The sequence below is a fragment of the Triticum aestivum genome, chromosome 7B (genome assembly GCF_018294505.1).
Source record: "Triticum aestivum cultivar Chinese Spring chromosome 7B, IWGSC CS RefSeq v2.1, whole genome shotgun sequence".
Classification (NCBI taxonomy): Eukaryota; Viridiplantae; Streptophyta; class Magnoliopsida; order Poales; family Poaceae; genus Triticum; species Triticum aestivum.
In genome coordinates this window covers 400,787,240-400,810,076 of record NC_057813.1, presented here as the reverse complement: position 1 = coordinate 400,810,076, position 22,837 = coordinate 400,787,240, and positions in this window count along the sequence as shown.

Here is a 22,837-nt window from a genome sequence, read left to right as displayed (position 1 = left end):
TAACCCACAAGTATAGGGGATCGCAACAGTTTTCGAGGGTAGAGTATTCCACCCAAATTTATTGATTCGACACAAGGGGAGCCAAAGAATATTCTCAAGTATTAGCAGCTGAGTTATCAATTCAACCACACCTGGAAACTTAGTATCTGCAGCAAAGTGTTTAGTAGCAATGTAATATGATAGTAGTGGTAACGGTAACAAAAGTAAAGACAGCAAAAGTAATGTTTTCGGTATTTTGTAGTGATTGTAACAGTAGCAACGGAAAAGTAAATAAGCGAGAACCAGTATATGGAAAACTCGTAGGCACCGGATTAGTGATGGATAATTATGCCAGATGCGGTTCGTCATGTAACAGTCATAACATAGGGTGACACAGAACTAGCTCCAGTTCATCAATGTAATGTAGGCATGTATTCCGTATATAGTCATACGTGCTTATGGAAAAGAACTTGCATGACATCTTTTGTCCTACACTCCCGTGGAAGCGGGGTCCTATTGAAAACCAAGGGATATTAAGGCCTCCTTTTAATAGAGAACCGGAACAAAGCATTAGCACATAGTGAATACATGAACTCCTCAAACTATGGTCATCACCGGGAGTGGTCCCGATTATTGTCACTTCGGGGTTGCCGGATCATAACACATAGTAGGTGACTATAGACTTGCAAGATAGGATCAAGAACACACATATATTCATGAAAACATAATAGGTTCAGATCTGAAATCATGGCACTCGGGCCCTAGTGACAAGCATTAAGCATAGCAAAGTCATAGCAACATCAATCTCAGAACATAATGGATACTAGGGATCAAACCCTAACAAAACTAACTCGATTACATGATAAATCTCATCCAATCCATCATCGTCCAGCAAGCCTACGATGGAATTACTCACGCACGGCGGTGAGCATCATGAAATTGGTGATGAAGGATGGTTGATGATGACGACAGCGACGAATCCCCCTCTCCGGAGCCCCGAACGGACTCCAGGTCAACCCTCCCAAGAGAGATTAGGGCTTGGCGGCGGCTCCGTATCGTAAAACGCGATGATTTCTTCTCTCTGATTTTTTTCTCCCCGAAAACCAATATATGGAGTTGGAGTTGGCGTCGGAGGGCCACCAGGGGGCCCACGAGGTAGGGGAGGCATGCCCCCCATCCTCGTGGACAGGGTGTGGGCCCCCTGGTCTTCATCTTTTGCGAGGATTTTTTATTGTTTTTTCTAAGGTGTTCCGTGGAGTTTCAGGTCATTCCGAGAACTTTTATTTTCTGCACATAAAACAACACCAAGGCAATTCTGCTGAAAACAGCGTTAGTCCGGGTTAGTTCCATTCAAATCATACAAGTTAGAGTCCAAAACAAGGGCAAAAGTGTTTGGAAAAGTAGATACAACGGAGGCGTATCAACTCCCCCAAGTTTAAACCCTTGCTTGTCCTCAAGCAATTCAGTTGACAAACTGAAAGAGAAAAAGAAAAACTTTTACAAACTCTGTTTGCTCTTGTTGTTGTAAACATGAAAAGCCAGCATTCAAGTTTCAGCAATTATTATGAACTAACCATACTCACAATAACATGTAGGTCTCACAATTACTCATATCAATAGCATAATCAGCTAGCGAGCTATAATAGCAAAACTCGGATGACAACACTTTCTCAAAATAATCATAACATGATATAACAAAATGGTATCTCGCTAGCCCTTTCTGAGACCGCAAAACATAAATGCAGAGCACCTTTAAAGATCAAGGACTGACTAAACATTGTAATTCGTGGTAAAAGAGATCCAGTCAAGTCATACCCGATATAAACCAATTATAATGAATGCAAACGACAGTGTGCTCTCCAGCGGGTGATTTTTAATAAGAAGGGCAATGACTCAACATAAAAGTAAATAGATAGGCCCTTCGCAGAGGGAAGCAGGGATTTGTAGAGGTGCCAGAGCTCGATTTTGAAGTAGAGATAAATTATATTTTGAGCGGCATACTTTCATTGTCAACACAACAACTTAAAGACGACGATATCTTACATGCTAAACAGATTATAGGCAGTTCCCAAACAGAATGGTAAAGTTTATACTCCCCCTCCTCCACAAGCATCAATCCATGGCTTGCTCGAAACAACGAGTGCCTCCAACATTCAACAGGTCCCATGGGGAGTTTTGTTTGCAGTTATTTTGATTTATTTTGCATAAAGCATGGGACTAGGCATCCCGATTACCAGCCATTTTCTCGTGAATGAGGAGCGGAGTCCACTCCTCTTGAGAATAACCCGCCTAACATGGAAGATAAGGGCAGCTCTAGTTAACATATGAGCTACTCGAGCATGCAAAACAGAATGTTTATTTGAAGGTTTAGAGTTTGGCACATACAAATTTAATTGGAACGGAAGGTAAATACCGCATATAGGAAGGTATAGTGGACTCATATGGAACAACTTTGGGGTTTAAGGAGTTTGGATGCACAAGCAGTATTCCTGCTTAGTACGGGTGAAGGCTAGCAAAAGACTAGGAAGCGACCAACTGAGAGAGCGACAACAGTCGTAAACATGCACTAAATTAATTTACACCGAATACAAGCATGAGTAGGATATAATCCACCATGAACATAAATATCATGAAGGCTATGTTGATTTGATTCAACTACATGCATGAACATGTGCCAAGTCGAGTCACTCAATTCATTTAAAGGAGGATACCATCCCATCATACCACATCATAATCATTCTAATAGCATGTTGGCACGCAAGGTAAACCATTACAACTCATAGCTAATCAAGCATGGCACAAGCATCTATAATCTCTAAATGTCATTGCAAATATGTCTACTTCATAATAGCTAACTCAGGAACGATGAATCATCATATTTACAAAAACAAGAGAGGTCGAGTTCATACCAGCTTTTCTCATCTCAATAAGTCCATCATATGTCATCATTATTGCCTTTCACTTGCACGACCAAACGGTGTGTATAATAATAATAGTGCACGTGCATTGGACTAAGCTGGAATCTGCAAGCATTCAATTCAAGGGAGAAGACAAGGTAATATGGTTCTATGTTAAATCAACAATCATGCATAGTAAAGCCACTAAACATTTTCATTATGGTCTTCTCCTCTCGACCCCCAAAGGAAAGAAAAAGAAATAAAACTATTTGCATGGGAAAGCTCCCAACAAGCAAAATAAGAACGAGAAATATTTTTGGTTTTCATTTTAATTACTACTACAAGCATGGAAGTTAAACTAACTAATTTTTTGGTTTTTCTTAAGGTTTATCAAACACACAAGAAGAAAACTAGAAAAAGAAACTAAAGTAGCATGGATAGTACAATGAAAGAGTATGAGCATCGACAACTAGAATAGTGTGTGTGAACATGAACATAAAGTCGGTGAGAAAGACGTACTCCCCCAAGCTTAGGCTTTTGGCCTAAGTTGGTCTATGGCCAAGGATCACGGCTACTCTCCTCAGTGTACTAAGGAGTGTCATCTGGATACCACTGGCTAGCGATCTCCTCTGGATCCCACTGATAACATGATGGACGATAAGGATCCAGTGGTGGTTCCAGCTCAGGCTCTGGAGCTGATGTCTGGCCTCGGTGCGCGTACACGGCCTTCGGCAAGACTAGGTAGTGGCCTGCAGTTAAATCAAACAAGGAAGGCGCAGGCAGGGTAATAATCTCATTATGTTTCTTATTAAATCTTAGGTTATACAGAAGCATCTTATCATCATTGTCAACAGTGTCTCCTATTTCTCATCATGCCTAATAGGTATCCCAAAATGTTTAGCAAGGCATGCAGCATAGATACCTCCAAAGATGGGGCCCTTTGTACGGTTTAGGCTTAACCTTTTAGCAATAACAGCACCCATACTAAAAGTGTTATCACCGAATAAGGCATGGAGCAGAATAATAATATCAGGAACACTGCAGTTTCCAATATTTCTGCGGCCAATTAAGCATCGACTAGCAAATATGGCAAAGTAGCGTAAAACAGGAAAATATATGCTAGTGATTCTCGCATCAGAACTCTTCCTTGATTCCCCTAAAGTAATAGTATCAATGAAACCATCCACATCTTTACGATGTGGTTCATCTACGCTACCCTAAAAGGGTATTCTACAAACCGTTCAAAAATTACGTAATGACATTTCCTTCGCCTCATCATACAAATGAAAAGATACTGAAGGAAGTGAATTCTTAGGATAATAATAAAAGTTTTGCACGAAAGTATTGGTAAGTAAGAGATAGTTTCGATCCAGTCGTGTAGGAATTCGGTGAGGCCTGCATTTTCAGCCAAAGAATAAAAGTCTTCATAAACACCGGCTGCTCTCAAGAAATTATCACAAGGCCACTCACACGACCTTACTTCCGCTATGCGAGGAAGATTATACTTGGCCTTTTCTTTCTCCTTAGCTTGTTTATCATTAGAGCCCTGGCTAAAAGAGCCCCTCAATAATCTCCTCATCATTTTCAGAAAATTTCTGAAATTTTTAGTAACTTCAAAATAAAAGTGAATCAAACTAAACAAGATTGATAGCAACTACTCCCACAAGTGCCTAGAGCCTATGTCATGCATTAGAATTACTTGGGACCTCATGAATTTGACATGCAAGCTCAAGAACAGGGTCACCTATGCAGCAAAAATTTGCAATGAATAAAGCACTAGAACAAAAACTAATTGGACCATTGGAGGAGTCACATACCAAGCAACAACTCCCAAAGCAGTTTTGTGAATGGAGATTTGAGCAAGGAGATCGAAAATCACAGCAAAATGAGCTAGAACTCGTGCTTGAGCTGGATGGGGATTTTTTATGGGAATAAGATGGAGTGTGTGGGTGCAGGAATAAGTGGAGGGGGCCATCATGGGCCCACGAGACAGGGGACGCGCCCAGGGTGAGTGGGCGCGCCCTGGACCCTCGTGGCCAGGTGCTTGCCCCCCCCTACTGTGTTCTCAGTGCCTAAAATCCTCAAATATTCCATCAAAAAATTATACTAAATTTGCAGGGCATTTGGAGAACTTTTATTTTAGGGATTTTTTTATTGCATGGATAATTCAGAAAACAGACAGATAATACTATTTTTGCTTTATTTTTTCTAAATAACAGAAAGTAAAAAGAGGATACAGAAGGTTGTTCCTTCTAGTTTCATCTGTCTCATGATCATCAAAATGAATCCACTAACAAGGTTGATCAAGTCTTGTTAACAAACTCATCCCGAATAACATGGAACCAGAGAAATTTTGAATAACACTAGGTTACCTCAGCAGGGATATGAACATCCCCACAATAAGAACATCATATTTTTTCTTGACAGTAGAAAGAGGAAATTCAAAACCTCCAATAATGATAGTTGGAATTTTTCCAATAGAATTGATGCTATGAACTTGAGGTTGTTTCCTCGGAAAGTGTATCGTATGCTCATTACCATTAACATGAAAAGTGACATTGCCTTTGTTGCAATCAATAACAGCCCCTGCAATATTCAAAAAGGGTCTACCAAGGATAATTGACATACTATCACCCTCGGGAATATCAAGAATAACAAAATCCGTTAAAATAATGACATTTGCAACCACAACAGGTACATCCTCACAAATACGGATAGGTATAGCAGTTGATTTATCAGCCATTTGCACAGATATTTCAGTAGGTGTCAACTTATTCAATTCAAGTCTACGATATAAAGAGAGAGGCATAACACTAACACCGGCTCCAAGATCACATAAAGCAGTTTTAACATAGTTTCTTTTAATGGAGCAAGGTATAGTTGGTACTCCTGGATCTCCAAGTTTCTTTGGTATTCCACCCTTAAAAGTATAATTAGCAAGCATGGTGGAAATTTCAGCTTCCAATATCTTTCTTTTATTTGTAATAATATCCTTCATATATTTTGCATAAGGATTTACTTTAAGCATATCAGTTAAGTGCATACGTAAGAAGATAGGTCTAATCATTTCAGCAAAGCGCTCGAAATCCTCATCATCCTTTGTCTTGGATGGTCTAAGAGGAAAGGGCATGGGTTTTTGAACCCATGGTTCTCTTTCTTTATCGTGCTTCCTAGGAACAAAGTCTCTCTTATCATAACGTTGATTCTTGGATTTTTGGTTATCAAGATCAACAGCAGGTTCAATCTCTACATAATTATTATTGCTAGGTTGACCATCAACATGAACATTATCATTAACATTATCACTAGGTTCATGTTCATCACCAGAATGTGTTTCAGCATCAGAAATAGAAATATCATTGGGATTCTCAGGTGTGTCTACAACAGGTTCACCAGAAGCATGCAAAGTCCTATCGTTTTTCTTTTTCTTCTTTATAAAAGGACTAGGTGCATCTAAATTATTTCTCTGAGAATCTTTCTCAATTCTCTTAGGGTGGCCTTCAGGATACAAAGGTTCCTGAGTCATTCTACTAGTTCTAGTAGCCACTCTAACAGCAAAGTCATGTTTATTATTTAATTCATCGAGCAAATCACTTTGAGCTTTAAGTACTTGCTCCGCTTGAGTGGTAACCATAGAAGCATATTTGCTAATGAGTTTAATTTCACCATTAACTCTAGCCATATAATCACTCAAGAGTCCGATCATGAAAGCATTACTCTTTAATTCTCTACCAACATAAGCATTAAAACTTTCTTGTCTAGCCATAAAGTCATCAAATTCATATAAACATTGGCTATGAAATTTAGTCGACAGGATTTCAACTTTATCATATCTATAGAGAGAATTTACCTTTACTACCTATGTCGGGTTATCAAGACAATGTGTTTCTTCAACAGGCGGTATATTAAGACCATGTATTTCTTCAATAGGAGGTAAATTCTTAACATCTTCACCTTTAATACCTTTTTCTTTCATTGATTTCTTCGCCTCTTGCATATCTTCAGGACTAAGAAATAGAACACCCCTTTTCTTTGGAGTAGGTTTAGGAATAGGTTTAGGAGCTGGCTCAGGAGTTGGCTCAGTTGGCTCGGGAATTGGCTCAGGAAGAGTCCAATTATTTTCATTGGTCAACATATTATTCAATAACAATTCATCTTGGTCGATTGTTCTTTCCCTGAAAACACAACCAGCACAACTATCCTAGTGGTCCTTAGAAGCATCGGTTAGTCCATTATAAAAGATATCAAGCATTTCATTTTTCTTAAGAGGGTGATCAGGAAAAGCATTAAGTAATCGGAGAAGCCTCCCCCAAGCTTGTGGGAGACTCTCTTCTTCGATTTGCAAAAAATTATATATTTCCCTCAAGGCAGCTTGTTTCTTATGAGCAGGGAAATATTTAACAGAGAAGTAATAAATCATATCCTGGGGACTACACACACAACCAGGATCAAGAGAATTAAACCAACTTTTAGCATCACCCTTTAGTGAGAACGGAAATATATTAAGGATATAATAATAGTGAGACTACTCATCATTAGTAAACAGGGTGGCTATATCATTTAACTTGGTAAGATGTGCCACAACAGTTTCAGATTCATAGCAATAAAAAGGATCAAATTCAACCGAAGTAATTATCTCAGGATCAACGGAGATTTCATAATCCTTATCAGTAACAAAGATAGGTGAAGTAGCAAAAGCAGGGTCATGTTTCATTCTAGCATTCAGAGTTTTCTTTTTAAGTTTAGCTAGTAATTTCTTAAGATCAGATCTATCATTGCAAGCAAAAAGATCTCTTGCAATTTCTTCATCCATAACATAACCCTCAGGAACAACATGCAATTCATATTTAGGGGGAGAACCTTCATCATCACTATCATCAATAATTTCATCTTTAAAAATTTCCTTCTCTCTAACCCTAGCAAGTTGTTCATCAAGAAATTCACCTAATGGCAAAGTAGTATCAAGAACAGAAGTAGTTACATCATAAGTATCATGCATAGCAGAAGTGGCATCATCAATAACATCCGACATATCAGAATTCATAGCAGTAGAAGGTTTAGGTGTCGCAAGCTTACTCAAAACAGAAGGAGAATCTAGTGCAGAGCTAGATGGCAGTTCCTTACCTCCCCTCGCAGTTGTGGGAAAAATCTTAGTTCTTTCGTCTTTCAAGTTCTTCATAGTGATCAGCAGATATAAATCCAAAGTGACTCAAAGAATAGAGCTATGCTCCCCAGCAACGGCACCGGAAAATAGTCTTGATAACCTACAAGTATAGGGGATCGCAATGGTTTTTGAAGGTAGAGTATTCAACCCAAATTTATTGATTCGACACAAGGGGAGCCAAAGAATATTCTCAAGTATTAGCAGTTGAGTTGTCAATTCAACCACACCTGGATCACTTAGTATCTGCAGCAAAGTATTCAGTAGCAAAAGTAACGATAGCAGTTTTGTAGTAATTGTATAGTAGCAACGAAAAAGTAAATAAGCAAAGCACAATATGTGAAAAGCTCGTAGGCATTGGATTAGTGATGGATAATTATGTCGGATATGATTCCTCATGTAATGTTTATGACATAGGGTGACACAGAACTAGCTCCAGTTCATCAATGTAACGTAGGCATGTATTCTGAATATAGTCATACGTGCTTATGGAAAAGAACTTGCATGACATCTTTTGTCCTACCCTCCTGTGGTAGCGGGGTCCTAATGGAAACTAAGGGATATTAAGGCATCCTTTTAATAGAGAACCGGGACAAAGCATTAGCACTTAGTGAATACATGAACTCCTCAAACTATGGTCATCACCGAGAAGTATCGCGATTATTGTCACTTCGGGGTTGTCGGATCATAACACATAATAGGTGACTGTAGACTTGCAAGGTAGGATCAAGAACTCACATATATTCATGAAAACATAATAGGTTCAGATCTGAAATAATGGCAGTCGGGTCCTTGTGACAAGCATTAAGCATAGAAAAGTCATAGCAACATCAATCTCAGAACATAGTGGATACTAGGGATCAAACCCTAACAAAACTAACTTGATTACATGGTAAATCTCATCCAACCCATCATCGACCAGCAAGCCTACGATGGAATTACTCACGCACGGCGGTGAGCATCATGAAATTGGTGATGGAGGATGGTTGATGATAACGACAACGACGAATCCCCCTCTCTGGAGCCCCAAACAGACTCCAGATCAGCCCTCCCGAGAGAGATTAGGGATCCGTATTGTAAAATGCGATGAAACTTTCTCTCTAATTTTTTTCTCTGCGAAACGGAATATATAGAGTTGGATTGAGGTCGGTGGAGCTCCAGGGGGCCCATGAGACAGGGGGCACGCCCAGGGGGAGGGGGCGCGCCCCCACCCTCGTGGACAGGGTGTGGGCCCCTAGTCTTGATTCTTTCGCTAGTATTTTTTATATTTTCCAAAATTTATCTCTGTAGATTTTCAGGTCATTCCAAGAACTTTTGTTTTCTGCACAATAAACAACACCACGGCAGTTCTACTGAAAACAGCGTCAGTCCGGGTTAGTTTCATTCAAATCATGCAAGTTAGAGTCCAAAACAAGGGCAAAGGTGTTTGGAAAAGTAGATACGTTGGAGACGTATCACACAACAATACAAAATTCTACCCACGGCAATTGGACATTGCATTGCAGAATTGAACTAAGTTGTTAACTAAACACCACAACAAATGAACCAAACATGAACTGAGCACCACATTGCATAATATAACATACTCCTAATGGAAGATCAGACAGTTAACCAAACCAAGCATGCTTAACAACTTGGAAATATAGAAATTTTATTTGTTTCTCATGTATTTAGTACAGCTAAATTAAATTTATTTCTCACATAGTAGACAATAATATAATGCACCCACAACAATTGAACATCGCATTGCAGAATGGAACCAAACAGTTAACTAAACACCACAACAAATAAACCAAATGTTTACTGAGCACCACATTGCACAATGTATAGCATACTAGAAGATCAAACAGTTAACCAAACCAAGCATGCTTGACAACTTGGAAATATAGCAATTGGATTTGTTCCTCATGTATTTTGTAAAGAAAAATTCGATTTACTTCTCACATGGAAGACAATACAAAATTGCACCCTGAAGAATTGAACATCACATTTGAACAATTGAACCAAACAGTTAACTGAACATGACAACTAATTAACCAAACAGTTAATAAGTGAGCACCACATTGCACGACATATAGAACATATACACTAGAGCAACAGATTGCATGGTAAAAGTAGATAGCACAATTCACTAGAATTTATTAAGGAAAGGCAGGATCAGCACACGCAACGGGTAAACCGAGCATGCTTAACAGACATAGCTAGCAAATGGCAAGGGGCTCCTCCAAGATCTGGGGGTCGGCATGAATGGCAGCCGTCGCAACCTCATACGAGTGTGCGGCCGCGATTTGCTTCTGTGCTGCCAAATGCTCCTTGAGATCCTGTCTATACTGCGTGCACCATGGCTTAGGGCAGCGCTTATTTGGTGGAGGGGTCTGTGATTTGGGTGGAAGTGTCGCGCTCGCACCGGCAGTTGGGGCATGTGGGATGTGGAAGGAGGAGGAGGATGGGGGTCGGGTATGGATTACCTGCCTGGATAGGTGAGGCCGAGCAGCGTGAAGGAGGGTCGCCGACGAGGAGGCGGCGTTGCAACCAAGGAGTGAAGGTTTGAACTTGGAAAGTAAGGCGGAAACATGGGAAATGTGGCTTTTGGTAAGGGGGAGGGGGCGGGGAGGTAGATATTTCCGCGGAAGCCAAAAATTTGCAATCACTACAGCGAAAAAACTGGCACGCAAAGTGTCATCAGACACGGTCCCTTATCCAGAACGGTGTACGATATGTGAACATCACAAACGATTCAGATAGCTTAACTCGTGTGTGATGAGTTTGAACATCAAAAATTTTGGTTCCAATTTCCTTGGTTACAGTGCTCATCCACGTCATTGCATAATTTGGGTACACAAAGGAGACTACAGCAGACCCACACTTCTTAATCGAGCAAGTTCAGCAATTAAACAGAGTTAGCTGGCCTAAACATTACTCTAACAAATTAGAGAACGGCGCTCTTAATTAAATAAAACAAAGATTACTACTATGGCTAGTGCTCGTCGATCTCCGCCGCCTCCTCCATGTCCAGCTCGCAGCCGACGGTCGACTGGGGAAGGGGCTCCATGGCATCCATCGCACCATACTCGGCAAGCATCTCGCCATCCGCAAATGCCATCTCCTTGGAAAAGGCCGCCACAAGCTGGGCGTGGGCGGCCACCATCTGGGCTTTGGCAGGCTCCGTCATGGCATGGTATGCCGTGCAGGAATGGACGGCTGCTCGAACGCTCTCGGCGATTGCCAATTCTTTGTCCATGGGTTGCCGGCCGTTGTCGGAGAAGCTTCTTTCGATTTGTGCGGTGACTGGCACGAGCTGGGCGTGGGCAGCCTCGACATTGTCTTAGGTGGCCTCCAACAGGGCTTAGGCCGCCGCTGCAAAATGGACAGCTATTGTGCCATTCTCGCAAGTTGCTATCCCCAAGGCAGATGTTGTCGCTGTCGCTTGAGAATCGTCTGTTTGGGTTGCCTTGGCCACCCGGTCGCAGATTGCGGTCGCCCTCATGAAGCTTCTTAACACGCGCCAGGCGGCTGCGGTCGGACTCTTGCCAGAGTGGGCCACCGAAGGTGCCCTCGGGACGCGGGTTCACGACCCCATCTTTCACCAGCGACGATTGAAAGTGAAATAATATTTGGGGAGCGAGCTAGTGTGCTTGACACACCGGCTATGGACTGTAGCCGATGCACCTTCTCGCGTAAGCCATAGGCGTACTATATACCGATGATGCTCCAGGATATTTTGTACTGCATCTCACACGGTTGGTGATAATAAACTGTGTGGGATCTACTTGATTTTTCATCTTGATTTGAATGACATAATGGGGTCACAGCTACAAAGGATGGTGTTTGAATTTCTAGAACTTTTATCTATAGTGAGCATGCAACTATAGGTGTGTCGTCAAAAAATTTGGAATTATTCAGGGTTCGTTTGGACATTTTTATACGGCAACTTGGTTTTCTAGGCATTTCAGGTGCACAATACAAAATTAAACCACATGCACATGCTCCGGTGCACCAAAATGGGTTTTAAGATGATATATGTGTCCATGGGTTGATGCTTATGTCCCATTCAAGAAATGGGGATGAATTTCAAACACCGCGGCACCGTGGCTCTCCGGCAAATGTTGAGGTGCTTGCTTTTGTAATTCTAGTAAATACAAAACTCGTCTAAAATTCATGAACCTTGGCATGCTAACATGGACCGGCATCAAGATGATGGGGTAAAAAAATATTGTCCCATTTGGGCCAAGTTATGGTATAAGCTTCTCGCAAACCAGAGCTTCTCTCAAAACAAGCATGATGGTTTCGGTCGGGAATGTGCCACCTTGGGGGACGAAATGATATTTGTTGCATCTTCTTACTTTCAAAAAATTTCTCGTGTCAACACAGAACAATAGGAGTGTTGTGCAATTTTTTGGGATATTTCAGGGTTCGCATGGAAATTTTTATACATTAACTGAGTTTTCTATGCATTCATGTGCATAATTCAAATTTTAACTACAAGCACATGCTCCAGTGCATATAAACGGGTTGAAAAATCAAATGTGTTTCCTTGGTTGCAACCTTATGTCCCATGCAAGAAATGGGAATGAATGTCAAACACCTTTGCCACTATCGCTCGTCCGCTAACATTGAGATACATGGTTTTAACATTCTAGTAAATCGAAAACTCATCTGAAATTCATGAAATTTGACATGCTATCAAGGAACGGCAGCAACATGTAGTGGTAAAAATATTATCCCATTTGGGGCAGGTTGGGGTATAAGCTTCTCACAAACCAGAGCTTCTCGCAACAAGCCTCGTGGTTACGGTAGGGAACGTTTCACCTTTCTGGACAAAAAGATATCCGTTGCCTCTTCTTGATTTCAATTTTTGCTCTAGTGTCAACATAGAACAACAGGAGTGTTATGTTAAATTTTGGAATTTTTCGGGGTTCGTTTGGACATTCTTATGCATTAATTGACCTTTCAATGCATTTATGTGCATATTTGAATTTGAACTGCATGCACATGCTCTAATGAATATAAATTGGTTGAAAATTCAAATATGTCTCCTTGGTTGCATGCTTAGGTCCCATGCAAGAAATGAGAATGAATGTCAAACACCATGCCACCATCACTCGACCACAAACATTGAGATACCTGATTTTAAATTCTAGTAAATCCAAAGCTCGTCTGTAATTCATGAAACATGGCATGCTATCATGGAGAGGCATCAACATGTCGTTGTAATTTTTTTGTCCCATTTGTGGCAGGTTTGTGTATAATTTTCTCACAAACTAGAGCTTCTCACAACAAGCCTGATAGTTTCAGTAGGAACATTTCCTTTCTGGATGAAACGATAACCGTTGCCTATTCTTGATTTCAATTTTTTCTCTAGTGTCAACATAGAACAACATGAGTGTTGTGTTAAATTATGGAATTGTTCGGGGTTCGTTAGCACATTCTTATGCATTAATTGAGTTTTCAATGCATTTATGCGCATAATTCAAATTTGAACTAGATGCACATGCTCTAATGCATATAAATTGGTTGAAAATTCAAATATGTGTCCTTGGTTGCATGCTTACGTCCCATGCAAGAAATAGGAATGAATGTCAAACACCCTGTCATCGTCACTCGGCTGCAATCATTGAGATACCTAGATTTTAAATTGTAGTAAATCCAAAACTCGTCTGAAATTCATGAAACCTAGAATGCTATAATGGAATGGCACCCACATGTCGTGGTAAATTTTTTGTCCCATTTGGGGAAGGTTTGGGTATAAGCTTCTCACAAACCAGAGCTTCTCACAACAAGCCTAATGGTTTCGGTAGGGAACATTTGACCTATCTGGATGAAACGATAGCCATTGCATCTTCTTGATTTCAATTTTTTCTCTAGTGTCAACATAGAACAACATGAGTGTTGTGTTAAATTTTGGAATTTTCTGGGGTTCGTTTGCACATTATTTCTCATGCATTAATTGAGTTTTCAATGCATTTATGTGCATAATTCAAATTTGAACTACATGCACATGCTCTAATGCATATAAATTGGTTGAAAATTCAAATATGTGTCCTTGGTTGCATTCTTAGGTCACATGCAAGAAATGGGAATGAATGCCAAACACCCTGCCATCGTCATTCAACAACAAACATTGAGATACCTGATTTTTAAATTCTAGTAAATCCAAAACTCGTCTGTAATTCATGAAACATGGCATGCTATCATGGAGAGACATCAACATGTCGTTGTAAATTTTTTGTCCCATTTGCGGCAGGTTTGGGTATAATTTTCTCACAAACTAGAGCTTCTCACAACAAGCCTGATGGTTTCAGTAGCAACGTTTCCTTTCTGGACGAAATGATACCCGTTGCCTGTTATTGCTTTCAAAAAATTTCTAGTGTCAACATAGAACAACAGGAGTGTTGTGTTAAATTTTGGAATTTTTCGGGGTTTGTTTGGACATTTTTATATATTAACTGGGTTTTATAGGCTTTTTATGTGCATAATTCAAATTTGAACTACATGCACATGCTCCAGTGCATATAAATTGGTTGAAAATCAAATCCGTGTCGTTGGGTGCATGCTTAGGTCCCATGCAAGAAATGGGAATGAATTTGAAACACCAGGGCACCATTGACTACGGCAAAACATTGAGATACTTTGTTTTTAAATTCTAGTAAATCCAAAACTCGTCTAAAGTTTATGAAACTTGGCATGCTATCATGGAATGGCACCCAACATGTTGTGGTAATTTTCATGTCCATTTTGAGAGAAGGTGCACTCGAATAACAGTCAACAAAGGTATTTGGAAACAACTATCTGCCACTCTAACATCGCAAACGTTTTAGGTAGAACACATGTATGTACACTGACTGCTTCCCCAGTAAGCCAAGCGAAAATGTGTCGAGCAAGATTTGTGCAGCTCTTCATCACAAACGTTTTAGAAAGAACACCTGATGCAAAGTGAGAGCTATGGTCTTCCTCAATAAGCCAAGGGAAAATTTGCTTCGCAGGATTTGTGCATCTCTTCAACGCAAAGGGTTCAGATTGAATAAGGTATGCAAAGTGAGACTTCAGCGATAAGCCAGGAGAAAATTTAGCAAGCAGGATTTCTACCTCCCTTCAATGCAAACGGGTTTTTCGGATGACTCGTGTGCAACAACGTATAGGCGATTTGGTAAGATTTGCATCTGTCATATTGGGTATATTGCCATTTGTCAAATTGTAAAGATTTGTTGATCTAGTAACATTGCCATTTGTCAATCCTTGTAACACTGCGATTTGTCAAAATGTGCAGCTGAAAATCACTAGCACTATCTAATTTTTGCAACTAAAATTCAGTAATTAAGCATGAATTTCATTCTTAGATTAAGCAGTCGTGCTTAATTTATACAAACAGTTCATCTTTACAGCTGAACCGACCAAACTTTTCCCCAATTGTTGCCAACCACGAACTGAAATAGCTAGTTCAACTATATATACTAGCTAATTTTAAGTACGTTGTACAATTCCACCACATCTATAGTCAGATGAACTGAACAAAATAGCCCCTAAATACTACTACTACTACTACTACGAAGGGGCTTTGTACTCCTTCCGGCAGCCTCTCTACCGAGCGCGCTCAGTAAGAGGAAGAGGAAGAGGAGCCTATCGACAAGCTGGACAACTGCAATACGGTGTCTGCTGCTATTACACCTTCAGCGAAGCTCACCTCGAACGCCCTCTGCCGCTCTAGACGACCCCTCTCGAAGCGGCCGGACTGCTCATAGATCTCCTGACTCCTCGCCTCTGTGTCGGCGTGTGCCATGGCCATGGTGGCAGTAAGGCTCTTTGCATGCTCGACGAGGTGCTGCTCCTCCTCCCGCAGGAACTCGATGTAGCACGCAAGATCGCTGCCGCACGTGCGGGCCTCCACCTCTGCCTCCCTCCTGCGGGCGGTGGTGGCGGAGCGGGTGATGATCTCGGCTATCGATGGTGGGCTGGCTGCCACGACAGACGATGATGGGTTGGCGGCCACGACTACAACCTCCCACCTTCGGGCTGTGGTGGTGGAGCGGGTGAATGCCAAGATAGTCGGCAATGTGGTGGCGGCCTCGATGGCCGCCTCCTGCCTTCGGGCCATGGCGGTGGAGCGGGCGATGGCCCTGGCTTTCGACGGAGCTGTGGCGGCAACGGCAGCCGGCAATAGCTGCCGACAAGCACCGCCGGCCAAGCATGTGGTGCGTGTTCCGCGCACACCCAACTGGGACGTCGCACGCACTACACTACATTGGGGACTATGCCGCCGTCGTGGTGTAGCCTCCCAGTTGGAGCTATGCTCTGATGACGGCGAAGTGGCTGAGCGACGACGATGGTCCGGTGCCATTGCCGATTTTGGGAGAAGCAGGCGAGATAAGCTACAGGGAGGGAGGGGAAAGTGTGACACAGGACTCGCCGGCCGTGAGGGTTTATGTAGTAGGCTGGTAAGCATTGGGATTTTGGGGGATTTCACCGAGTCGGGCGGGAAGCTTGCACGGGAATCTGCGTGGTTGCACGGGAATGGGCTCAGCACCGTTTGGCCAAAAGAACGCCCCCGCACGCTGCTCAAGCTTGTGCTCCAACCGTGCGCGGCAGCAGGGTGAGAAGACATGCAAGAGAAGGACGAAAGTACACGTACACATACATTTAATAAAAAAACCATTTGCAATTTATTTAACTACTATACGCCCGTCCTGGTTTATAAGTAGGGTTTAATTAATAAAATACGAATGCATGTCGCCAAAGATTATATCATCGGATTCGTATTTAAACATAGTTTCCAATTATATAATTTTTGTAACATGCATTAACATTTTGTTGGTTAAATTTGAGGTTATATGCCAGCAAGAGTTTGCCCACAACACACACGGCGCCGGCCTCTGCTCGCGTACCTCGTCAAGCTCTCCTCGCTGTTAGGTGCCGTAGCGCGTTGTGCTTGCTGTTAGGTGCCGCGGCGTGCTCTGCTCGCGTCCGTCGTCGCGCTCGGGTTGTGGACAGCTGTTTCTTGCATGTTCAACTACTATATGCATAGATATGGTTGCTCGCCGTTAAGGCGACCGCGGAGCGCGCTACTCGCGTCCCTCCGCGCGCGCTCTGCCAGCGGTTGGGCCTGCGCACGAGCATGTCGGGGTCCCCATATGCATGCGGTTGTGCCGCGCGCTTTGCCACGCAATGCAGTTACGTGCGGCATGATGGAGTTACGCGCTGCGAATTACAACTGCCATCATGGTGTGCCGATTGATATTCTAGGCTGTCCGACTTCCCATTTAATTCCCGCGGACATTATAACCTTAGTCCCTTCAACCTTTCAATCGCACCCCACAACACAACAAGCACACCCATGACGACACATATAGAGGGGATGTCTAGCGGAGACCCACGCGTGGGAGACGGATCTCTCGGTGGTGTACACCATCGACCTGACCATGGTGGATGACTACATCAACACCGTTGAGCAGATGCTTGCTGGAGACAAGTACAAGGTGGTCGGCATCAACCTCCACTAAATCGCCGGTCTTCCCAACAAAGATCAGAAGGTTGTCGTCGCCTAGTTGTGCATCTGCCATCATGTCCTCATCTACCACTACTACATGGCCACAGAGCCTTGCGTCCGTTTCGCCAGGTTTGTTAACAACACGGACTACAAGTTCGCTATGGTGGAAACCACCGACGATGTAAAAGCGCTCAGGGTTACGGGCTTGGCCTGCAAGAACCTTATCTAAATCCGTGAGCACTACAGGGTCTGGGGCAGCACGAAGAAGGACCCCTTGGTTGAACTCGCCTCGGCCATCGTCGACCCCTACTACGAAAAGATGAAGCAGGATGCCTAGAGAACAAGTCCTGTATCCTAGCACAGGGCCTGGATGCGGCAACTGGATGAACCTCACCTTAGGTTCGCGGCCAAGAGCGTGTACACATACTACAAGATGCACATGCAGATTGTTGACATCAGGAAGTGCCTCGTTACCCAAATCGACGAGCCCGTATTGAGCCACAAGCAGAGCAAGCGTCACAAGCAGTAGATGATGATCAGATGATCGTTTATGCTAGTTAATCATGCTTGTAATATATAATTTACTTTGGTGTGTGGAAACGGCATGTGTGTAGTAGCCACCTATGTAATTATGCATGTAATAGTTTACTTTGGTGCGTTCAAATGCCATGGTTGTAATAGCCACCTATGTAAGTGGATGTTTAATTTGGTTATGCAACCATGTCCTTATAAGTGTGTACATATATATGTTGTTGTTCTGTATGCAATCCCATTGCACAACACACACGTCTTATTAGCAGCAATCGTCTATGTTATTATCGTTCTTCGCACACATTTCTGATTACAAACCTGTTTGCCACGTATCACACGCATCTTGTTATATTGAACCGTTTATGTTCTCTTGTCTCAACACAAATAGTTAATCCGCGTGAACGGCATGCTGTATATCGCACACATCTTGATCTGGCTGACCGTTTCTTTTGTGTTGCCTAATCACAAACAGTTCATCCTAATGAACCGTAGGTTCTTTATCACACACACCTTCATCTGGCTGCCCTTTTTTTTGCTCCTCATCGCAAATGCTTACTTGCACTGAATCATATGCCCTACATCACACATGGAACTAAAATCTGAACCGTGTTTGATGCATCTATCATCGCAAATGTTGTGCACCTTTTTTTATGGTTTTTTACACCACCGTTTGCGATTAATGCATCACACATAGTTTCGGCAAAGAGTCTCTGATCGTAGTGTCGCGTTAGGAGCATCCTGCACTAGTGAATTGAAGCGACAGTTTCATCAGCAGTCTGGTTCTTCATTTCTTCAGGTGTTGCAGCTGGAATTTCTTTAGGGATGGACTGGAGAGAAGTTTGACGTCCATCAGACCCTGTCAATTTCTTCTATGCTTGGCTCTTAAGAAGTGAGATGAGGCATAGGCGATGATACCAGTGGGGTTGAAGCATTAGCTTCCATCTCAATTTCTTCATCAAACTGCTCTGAGGAAGCAGCAAAATGATGTTCTTCATCATCTTCGTCATTTGGAATGACATATTCCTCACAAATAGGAACTATTTCCTTTGATGGCACAATAGAAATGGGAACAACATCAATTGGTTCACTGAAAGAGCTCGTCAAAGTCCTCACTTTCTTTGGAGCTAAGGATTCTACAGAGGTTCATGTTTTTATTTTCTTCGCGCCTACCTTCTCTGCAACTTTAGTTTTGTTCACTTCTGATGCAGAAGGAAGTGTTGTTTTCTTCACCTTTCAAGATTTTGCAGGAGGAGCAGAGGATGAAGTTGGTGCAGTTTCTTCAGGCACGACTGATGCAGTCGCCCTGGCATTCTCAGTTTCTTGAGACTCAGTAGTTTCTTCAGTGGCCTAGGTTGTTCTTTAGGCGCAACATTGGTGGTTGCCCTGTCAGTTTTTTTAGCAGCAGGAATTTCTTCAGCTGCCCTGGTAGCTTCTTCAGCAGCCTGAATTTCTTCAGTTGCGCTCTCATTTTCTTTAGCAGGCTAAACAGAATCTTCCGCCTAAGGAGTTTTTTGTTGTGATGGAGCTGCAATACTTGCCTTGAGGTTCTTGGCGATGTTGAAAAATCTGACCTTGGCTCCCAGCCAATCAACATGGTATTGGTAAAATTCATCACTAAGGACTATCATTTCCTTCTGAACTTTGACAAGCTCTTCGGGAGACAAAGTCGGAACATTGTTCCTTAGAAAGCGCTCTTTCTTGTATTGGTCCTTCTTGACTTGCCTGGCTTTCTCAAATTTCCACTTTTCTTGGCCTATGAAGGTGGTTAGCATGTGACTTTGACTAGTAGTCAGATTCAGGTCAGGGAGTGGAGTATTTGGATCCTTGTGCCAAATGTCAATGAAGTCAAGGATCTTCGGATCCAACATAAGAGGAATAGAGTTGCCTTTGGCTCTTGTATCCCTTTCTTGTCTATCTATGATGATTTCAGCAAGTTCATCATCATCGGCTTCATCATCATCAGATGGAACCTGGAAATCCACTTGTTTCTTGCGAGGACTTGGCCTCTTACCACGTACAGCAGTGGACTTGACCTTCAGCGGAGATGGACCACTTAAGGATTGTGGTTGAGCTGAGGAAGTTGCAGATGCCAGTGAGGCAATTGAAAATCTAGCCGTCTGCTAACATGTTGCAAGATGCACAGGTGTTGAGGAGTTTGCGACAGCCGCTGAGAATTTTGCAGCAACAAAAGGAGTTGGCACTGCCCTTGAGGAAGTTGTCTGAGGAAATTGAACTGAGGGCTTTGCTGTTAAGGAACTTGGTCGTGAGGGCATTGAGCTTTAAGACTTTGGCTTCAAAGTTGGTTTCTTCTGCATGACCTTCTTGGGTGTGGCTTTACTAGGAGAGGCCTCAGCAGCAACAGCTTGAGTATCTTCATTGAATTTCCTCACTACTTCTACAGCAACCTTTTGAAGCTTTGCTTGGCGCTTGGCCCATTCCTTCGGAAATTCCTCACCGTGCTTGATGCTGGTAGGATCAGCTCATTGGCCAGCAGCTAGAGGTGGTCTTGGGCATGGAGGATTTACAGCGACATTCTTCATATACTTGGGAGTAACATAACGTTATTCCTTCCATTCCTTTGCCCATCTCCTCTTTAATCCTCTGTATGCGCACTTTGCACTGTGCCTTGATTTCCTTCCCATGAGTTTCTTCATCTGTTGTGCAGTATTCATTATAAATATTCCCATGGATTTCAAATGATGTGTTTGTTTATCGGTGCGAAACGACACCTATGGGATCACTGGAATCCCTACTACGGTTGCGGGGCACGGGGATCGTGACAAGAGCAGGACTAGTAGACAACACAAAGGGGATTTACCCAGGTTCGGGCCGCAAAGGTGCCTAAAACCCTACGATCCTGCTTTGGTGGATGTATTTAGTGTTCTTGAGCTCTTGAACTAGCTATGGGTGCTGCTAGGTTCGAAAGAGCTGAATCCTTTCCCAGTGCGACATGGGCCTCCTTTTACAGGCGAGAGGGGCTGCCACAGTGGCACACAAGAGGTGGAAAGTGCTACAGCGTTGTGAGCTTATCGCTGGTATTGTAGGACAAAGCGCATTTAATGCGAACCTTAGGTGTCCCTCCACTTTATCGGGGATGGGGGTGAGGCATGTCCTGTCCGTCGCCGCTCCTCCTTGCTTCGACACGCGCCCTGGCCAGCGATGCATGCGGTGCCATGTAGGCAGGCAGGCAGCTGAGGTGGAGCGGTGGTGGAGCCTCCACGAAGGGCTGCATGTTGCCACGCAGGTGCCCGCCCAGCTGGTTGGGTCGGCAGCTGCATGCGAACGGTGGCAGAGACTTGGCTGTCACGGGCCTGGCAGTGGCCCCGCTGGCGCGCTTGGTGAGGGCCTTGTCGGGTGGCTCAGCAAGGGTCTTGCCGTGGTGCGCTGGCATCCCCGGCAAGGATCTTGCAGGCGGTCTTGTGGTTTCTTCGGTGAGGATCTTGGTGAGGATTGTTGCCTTCCCATCCTCACTCGATCTTGACTATTCTTTGTCTTCACAAAGATCTGCATGCCACCACATAGGTGCCTCCCGAGACCTGTCCCAACGTGTTTGTTTAGCATTGGTGGGCTCAAAGGTGGCTCGCTCGGCTGGTGGGGGCGAGCTGCCCAGGCAAGGGTCTTGCCGGGGCCGCTGAGGCTGCCCCGGCAAGGATCCTTGCCGGGGAAAACCTGCGTTGTCCATCTGATCTTTGTGGCCTTGGTCCTTGTCATTGCTTTGTTTGTCTTGTGCCTTCGGCTTCTCTCCGGCTTCCCTTTCCTGCCCTATTATGTGTGGCCAGTGCGGGTGGATTTGACTGCCCGTGCACAAGTAAAGGGGTCAAAAGGAGAGCCCCTACTTTTATACACCGACAGGAGCCCCTGGGCCTGGGCGTCACACAAGCGCAACACGTTGTTGGGCCAGGCCCAAAACGGTGCGCGGGCAGTTAGGGCGGATTTTACCGCGGCAACTGTTCCGTCCGCTGCGAATCTCCACGATCCATGTTGAACGCGCGACGTGGGGATTGTGCGCGCGCATTATGGAAGGATGCTGGCGTCACCTTGTGGTGGACAGTAAAGAGTCGGCTTGCGTGTCTCTTTGAGACCGCAGGGCCGCCTCCCATTTACTGCCCTCGCTTGGGAACCGTCGCTCCACGCGTCCCATTGCGCCCGCCCCTTGCGCCACATTCGCTGCATGCATAATGCAGAGCGAATGATAGGCGCGCGGGATGTGGAAAGTCGCGCGCGAGCGTGGGTCGATTCCCATGCGCCTTCAATGGAGCGGGGAGGGCGGTCGACGGCCCCGCTTGCTGTCACTTCAATGGGTTGGATTGGCTGAGAGGGGGCGGCCGAGCCTCGGCCCCACCCCTTTATAAAGAGCGGAGCGGGAGGAACGGTGCCTCTCAACCCTTCGCCATCTCCCTCTCCCCATTCCTACTTCCTCCTTTCTTCTGCCATGGCAAGGGGGCGTGGCGATGTTTCATCGGTGGCGGCGAGTGTTTCGGCCAGACAGCACATCGCTCTTCCCCAAGAGCTCATAGTGGCGGAGCCGGCTGCTAGAGGAAGGGGGAGGGGGTGAGTGATACGTATCCAATGTATCTATAATTTTTGATTGTTCCATGCTATTATATTACCCCTTTTGGATGTTTATGGGCTTTATTTTACACATTTATATCATTTTTTGGGACTAACCTATTAACCGGAGGCCCAACCCATATTGTTGTTTTATTGCCTATTTCAGTATTTCGAAGAAAAGGAATATCAAACGGAGTCCAAACGGAATGAAACCTTCGGCAGCGTGATTTTTGGAAA